The sequence below is a fragment of the Lineus longissimus genome, chromosome 2 (genome assembly GCF_910592395.1).
Source record: "Lineus longissimus chromosome 2, tnLinLong1.2, whole genome shotgun sequence".
NCBI lineage: Eukaryota > Metazoa > Nemertea > Pilidiophora > Heteronemertea > Lineidae > Lineus > Lineus longissimus.
Window position 1 is genome coordinate 24,201,140 of NC_088309.1, and position 7,240 is coordinate 24,208,379.

Below are 7,240 nucleotides of genomic sequence, written 5' to 3' on the forward strand. Positions count from 1 at the left end.
TGCATCTGCTAAGCACTTGATCAACTTGAAAACTCACCAAGGATTAAAGAAAAAATTTTCAATTTGACGAACTCGAATTCGTTTTCCAGTTAAATCGGTACTATCTACATGCTCATAACTTTTCCGAGCCCTACCCAGGGAGGAACGCTTTAAAGGATTAACTATAAACTAAGATTACATTACAGCAGGCCTAAACTAAGATTACATTACAGCAAGTGTAGTTTATAGTTGATAGTCAATACTTAATAGGACTACATTACAGTGACTGAGACTGCAATATATACAATTCTGGACAATACCTGATATATAAAATTAGATATCGAGACTAATAACTAAATAATTAGATTATCTAAATAATCAGAATAGTGTCCGCTTAACACCCATCTCACATAATGGCAACCCCAAACCCGGTGAATTCAATGTAAACGCCTCTCAGTGCAAATGTTATATTAAAATAGATTATTCGATAGTTTTCTTCTTTTTTTTTCTGAAAACCTTATACTGAGGATGTGGGCATGCGAGAACAACGCACTTCACTTTGTTATGCCCCACTCCACTCAAACCGAACCAACAAAAACATACTATTGGAGTGGAGGAATGGAAGCATCGGCGCCTATCTCACCCATCCTGAGATACAGCTTTTTGATACTCCTACCTCGTATATAAAAAAAATATCGAGAGGCGGAGTATATATAAAATCACTGGTCTCACCAGTCAAGCAAGGCTTCCCCAATTTGCCAAGTTGTCGCCAATTCAGGCTAAAAAAGCCCTCCCCGACTGAGCCAGGACTATACCATTGGCGGAGCTAGATCGGGAATCGAGTCTCACGGTGATTGCTGCTATGCTAGATTATTAGCTCTGCCTAATTGCGTACGTGGTCGCTTGAACAGCATTATTACAGATATATAAAGAAATGTACAACGATATCGCGCTGTATCTATACCGAATGTTAACTGGTGTTTTGCACCAGTCGACAGAGCAATCGAGAATTCGTCGCGGATCGTTGAAATCAACGAGGACATGTGTGCCGCTTTTGCAGACCCGTATATATATATTTTTTAGAAAAGACACAACAAAATTAGGGGCAACTCACTGATCCAGCCATAGGGTGCATATGACTTGGATTGAAGTGGCGCAGCAGGAAGTTAGAAAGGCGGCAACTCGCCGTACATGTATAGTACTGGATACAGTCTACAATCCAGACCAGGAAGATGTAATTGATATCAGTTCCCGCGTTATCTGATGGCGTCGGTTTGGTATGCTGAGTGGCATATCCGCTGCAAGCTGTTCAGACTCTAATTAGGAAACGCTCAATATAGCCATAAACTATTTCCGGGATAGAGAGACATCCGTGATTGACTGGATAGCAATAAAAAAAAAAGGAACAACCCCAAGCATGTTGTCTGTTGGACAACTAACTAGCTACTAGCTCATGCTGACCAAATACACAATGTACGTCATTGTCAGTTCAAGTCAGTGTGTGTGATTTTGACAATATGCAGCTTTCGGCAGCTATACCACTGACGAAATACGAAGTGCAAGGATCTATGGAGTAATCTAGTCCTAAGCTAATTCATTAATGCGACATTCGTAAATCATCTTTTGTCCTATGTTGTAGGAGGAATCGGCTAAATTTCTGAAAATCGCCAATGAAATGCATTTACAAACTTTGCCCTTCGCAGCTCTTCGTAAGGTTTGCGAAACCTGGCTTGTAGTATTTCTATGGCCATATAGCTCCGTTCATGTGCATGTCATGCATTGGCCCAGACCCACCTTTGACAATACCATCCAATTGGTCTAATGACATAACAATACAAGTTGGCGCTAAGTCGCCGGCCTCTCTCGGGGTAGAGGAATAGTGCCCGGATGGTGTGTATTGTCCTTGGTCATGATCGGTCTCGGTTGATTTGAACGCAAGTCAGTTGGTGTGTGAGTGAACTGCGCAGAACATCGCTGGAAAACTTTTCCGATTTCAAAGGTAAAATTCCCTTCAACATTTCGGAAATCAAGTTAAGAGAGCTGCAGCATAAGGTAGGACCCAGTATCTATGATTGATAATTGTTTGAATTGGTTTCAACAGGTTTTTATTGCTGTAAAAGTCATGCAGTCGAGCCGAGAATGAACTGTGTAGTTAGAAATTTCAGTCGCAAATTCACGGTAAGGCAGGACTTATGTTGTGCATAACTGGAAGGTTTTTGACCTCCAAACCTTGTCATATGATTTTTCAAAAATGCTTTAAATTAAAAAAAATCATTCATTTGGCTCCACTATCCCGACTGTGGTGTAGCACCCGACTGTAACTGGCATGAATAGGGAATACGCTGGTTATGGATGTCAGATCGTGGTTCCTTGACAATTGCAAACAATTTCACTGGACGTAACCCACGCGGCGACACCAAGGACCGCTGGCTGATCTATTGATATGTTCGTAGTAGGGTGTCAAAGTCGGGGAGACGAAGAGCCACTCGTCTCTTGTAGGGGGTTCATTGAAAGTGTTTGCATTTGTTAGCCTATAAACACAAGATTTTAATCATTCAGTCCCGTGTTTGGCGGAGAAACTAATCTTACAGAAGGCCCAGTCATATTTCGTCATTGACGGTATCTCTGGGAGGCCCTGTGTGCCGTTGATCCAATATTCATTGAGGCTGTTGGAGAGACTTCTTGTCTAAGCAGTACCATTCCGCCCCCTCTAAGGCATACAATGGTAACTTATAAACACAAGATTTTAATCCCTGTCTCGGGTGTCTTTAAGAGAACTGATCATACACCATTCCCAACCTACTCGTCAGCCAGCTGACAGAATCCCTGGGTCGAACGTGTTACTGTGATGTTTTCGAAGAGATACTTGTGGCTGTTGGAGAGACTTCTTGTCTAAACAGTACCATTCTGCCCCCTCTAAGGCATACAGTGGTAACTAATACATTAATTGCGAAATGAACGCAGGTTGAATACAGTGAATTAATCATTCAAACAATATCAAATGTAACCATGATGATACTTTTTACTGGGTGACCCATGCCTGTGCGATGTTTGATCCAACATACTTTGAGGCGGTTGGCGATCATTCTAGTCTATTGTTTGCTAGCATAGCGCCTCTTGTGATTTAAAGGTAAGGAGGCATACCAAAAGCGGTCAGCATGTTATTGCCAAGGAAGTATAGATTCGGTAATTCTATTCAAACTTGAATTGTGATTGGCTAACTGAAACTTTGGCCTTGTTGGAAAGTATGGTAAGGAAATCTTGATTTTTATAAACATGACCCTGAAACCCACCTTAACCTTGATCTGTCTCATAATTTCAGAGGCTTAGTCCAAGGATGAGTCCGGTCCACGAGATGTGAGAGGACAAGTGGTTGTCAGTCTTCCGTGGCAGTGCCCAGCAGTCCAGTGGCAGTGCCCAGCAGTCCTAGGCCAGCAGCTCAAACCGGTAGGAATAGGTAGAATCCGTACATAGAAAACAACTTCTGCTAGAATGAGAAAAAGTCCCCTTGATGCAGTTAATGGTATTTCGCAGTGCAAGCAAGAGAAACAGCTAGCCAAATGAGAAACACGGGTGTCCAGTGATGGTCTGTTCGATAGACTCATCAGGCTGATAAATGCAATCCGTGTACAATCATTGGGCCACGCAAATAACGTACTGCAGAACAAATTCACATATTAGATGGGGAGACTGATCGTTGGGGCATACCAAATACAAATGACGATTGAATAATTGTTTCTATTCTCCAAAATCTGCAAGTCTGCTCCCAGTTGCGCTAGAATAAGTTTTGAACTAACACTCCATGACCCTTATATCGATATATTTTCTCTCATCTTCAGGGATGGACCGACTCCCTTCCCGCGGCTGAACCCGGCATCCTCCCATCGATGTATACAAGCTACCTGTCCTACTTCTACCGGCATCGTGACTAGTCCTCCATGGTGACGAACAGTAACTCTGGACCTAGAGTGCTTATAAATCAGGATGTATAGATGTAACAGAAATGAACAAGGATAGAGTATTCCGTAGGGAGTTTTCGCAAAAGAGAAGGGACAATCCAGGATGAATGAGTGCACATGTAACAGTTTTAAATACCCTAAGATATATTGTTCTGGGGACTGATGAATATATTATACGCATTAATCTCTTAGGTGTTGATGTACACCAACCAACAGGGAAGGACTTGTTGCCAGGGGACATTTCCTACTACTCCACTGCAGTAGAAATCCTACCTAACTGTAGCGCCACCAGTTCCCACATGTGGTGCCCACGTACAGATTGTTGTTAGAATATCTTTTTGTAAAACCTTTTCATGATATTTGACCAATGTATCAGGACGTTGAATATCTGAATTTGTCCTTAACATATCAAATAAAGAATGATAGTTTCACAATCAGTGTTGTTCTTTGTACTACCGTCAGAAGGGTCTATTCCTAAGCCAGGACAAACTTTGGTACGTCTTTCCCGGTGATAACGCCTTTCAAAAACCCAATGGGCAACAGCAGCGCCCCTGTGGCGTGTTGGGTACTTTTTCTGAGATACCGCAGGAGGGAATGTACACAAATCTCGCCCGTCTTCTCAAATGCTTTTAACTGTCACAACCAGCGACACTAGTGACAGTGACCAACCAGCTGATGACATCCTGTAAACCCGACCTCTCCCACAGGGTCACTGCAGTCTCTATTTGTCCCCAATATTCGGTAGACTCTTTCACCAGTCTCCTCCATTCACTCATTAGAGACTGATACTTGACGGCATTTAACTTGTCCTAGATGTACTGTCTCCCATGAACATTCTGCTTGGAGATTACATCATGTCTCTTGACAAGGCATCCTGTCATTGAGATGTGTTGCCCTTCCCATCGGCAATCTACCTGAAGATCAAATCATATTGCTGGACGAGACGTGCAGTCCTTGTGTTTGAAGATATCATACAGTGTGCACCAAGTACGTTCCTTTGTTCTCTTCCATAGACCGTTCGTTTCAGGTCGAGGCAGATGACTCATGGGGTTAGGTCAGGTCTGTGAAGCCTGGGGGAGGGAGGTGACGGCAAAAGGGAAGAATTGCATATCTCAATATAAACATCGCTACAGCCACCTTGGAACACCTATACCTCACAGCATGTGCCCGGATGAGATGTGCTGTCCGTGAAAAGTGCTGTTTCTCCAGAAACATTCTACTTGGAGATTACAACTTATCGCTGATTAAAGACTTCCGCCCCTTGATATGTGCCGCGTCTACTTTAGGCTTTCAACTTGGAGACTACACCTTCTCCGTGGATGAGACGGATGTGTTGTATTCCCCATTAACACTCTGCTTGGAGATCGCGTCTTGTCTCTGGATGAGACGTGCTGTCCCTAGGATGTGTCTACATGCCACATGGGGATCACATCATGTCCTTGGATGAGATGTTCTGAGATGTGCTGGGATGTGCTGGGACGTGTTGTTTTCTCCATAGGCATGCTACTTGAAACATGCCGTCATTGAGTTGTGTTAGTTGTGTCATCGATCGGCCGTTTGCTTGAGGTCGTCGGTGTAGAGGTCTCCGGTGGTCTGCACGATTCGTCTTTAGTGACGTCGGCCCGCTTATCCCCGTAATCCAGCTCGAGAAATCTATCATCTAGGAACACCTGGCTCACAGCATGTCCTTCGATGAGATGTGCTGTCCTCGAGTTGTATTGTTTTCCCCATAGATTCTATTGGGAGATCACATCATGTCCCTGGATGAGACATCTTGTCTTTCAAATGCGTTGTCCTTCTCAAAAGACATTCTAATTGCAGACCACACCACATGTCCCTGGATGATGCAGAATGTCCTTTAGATGTGCTACCTTTCCCACATTCTAGCGGTCACCATATGCTTGAGATATCCCGAATGCTCCACAATCACTTATGTCTTGTGTTTGAGGACCATATAATTGAGACGAGCGACGGATCAGAGTCAAGTCTAGGAGGCCTGGAGGAGGGAGGTGGTGGGAAAAGGGAATCCCGCCACAGGCACCTTGGAACACCTGTCTCACTGCATCGTGTCCCTGGATGAGACATCCTGTCTTTGAGATCTGCGGTCTTCCCCATAGGGATTCTTCCTTGAGATTACTACATGTCCCTGGATGAGACGTACTGTCCTTGAGTAAATTACACAGGGTGTATCAAGTCAATGAAACATTCCTATGTCTTTGCTTCAGGACTTCGATGGTCCGCACAGCTTTGTCTTCAGTGACTTTTGTCCTTGCCGAAATTCCACTTCTTTTCAACGAGGGAGAGTCATGCAGAATGTGTCTTGACCTTTGGTCGCAATTCGTTGGAAGCAGTTGGAAGGACCATCAGTCTGTATAAGTGCTGCGCTTATGTCCCTGGGTGAGACTTTGAAATCACATTCCGAGACATCCTATCAATGAGATGTGCTACCTTGCTCATGGGCCCGCGCCTATAGGCATTCTACCTGTTGATCGTACCATGTCCCTGAATGAGACGTGCTATCCTTGCTGTCCTTGAGACGTGTTATCTTCCTCGTGTTCGTAATGGTCACTCTGTCATTGAGACATCCTGTTTTCTTCATAATCGTTGATTCATACTGTTTAAGAATATACTGTATATATCTGTATGAAGCGTGTATCCAGTTCCTATGTGCTCTGTCATCGACTGATTGCTCCATGTCATCGGTGAGCCACACAGCTTCGTCTTCAATTACTTTGGGCCCTGCGAAACATCCTCTCTTTTTCATCAGTGGACAGTCCTACAGAATGTTACGTGACATTTGTCGCAGGACTCTGAGCCCTTTAATCTACATGTGGTGGTGCTCTTGTCGCCTGGAGGAGACGTGACGCAGTCCTAGAGATGTGCTCCCCCGCCCTAAGCCTGGAGATCGCATCATGTCTTTGAATGAGACGTGCCCTCATGTCCTATCTTTCCCATAGGCATTCTACTTGAACATTGCATCCAGTCACCGGCTGAAATCTCCTGTCCTTAAGACGTTCTTTCTTCCCATAGACGATCTTGGAGATCGAATCAAGTCCCTCGACGAGTTGTGGTGTCCTTGAGATGTGTTGTCTTCCCATAGACAGTCTATCTGATGAGACGGACTGTCCGTGAGAAGTGCTCCCTTTTCCATATTCCAATGGGTCATCATATCTTTTTGAGTCACAAGACATTCCTGTGTTCTTTGCCATTGGCTGTTTGCTTTAGGTCTTCGTTGTTCCACTCATCCTCATCCTCATTGATTTTTGCTCCAGTCAAACGTCCTGTCTTCTATTCATCAAGGG

At 44.1% G+C, this 7,240-nt stretch overlaps 1 long non-coding RNA gene across 1 annotated transcript; it reads left to right on the forward strand.

Annotated features, from left to right (window-relative positions):
• The first annotated feature begins 1,917 nt into the window (after window positions 1-1,917).
• Window positions 1,918-4,372, forward strand: LOC135483822 (uncharacterized). The gene is made up of 3 exons (XR_010446386.1): window positions 1,918-2,031; window positions 3,302-3,426; window positions 3,819-4,372. It is a non-coding gene; the product is annotated as an uncharacterized LOC135483822 (long non-coding RNA).
• The last annotated feature ends 2,868 nt before the right edge of the window (window positions 4,373-7,240 follow it).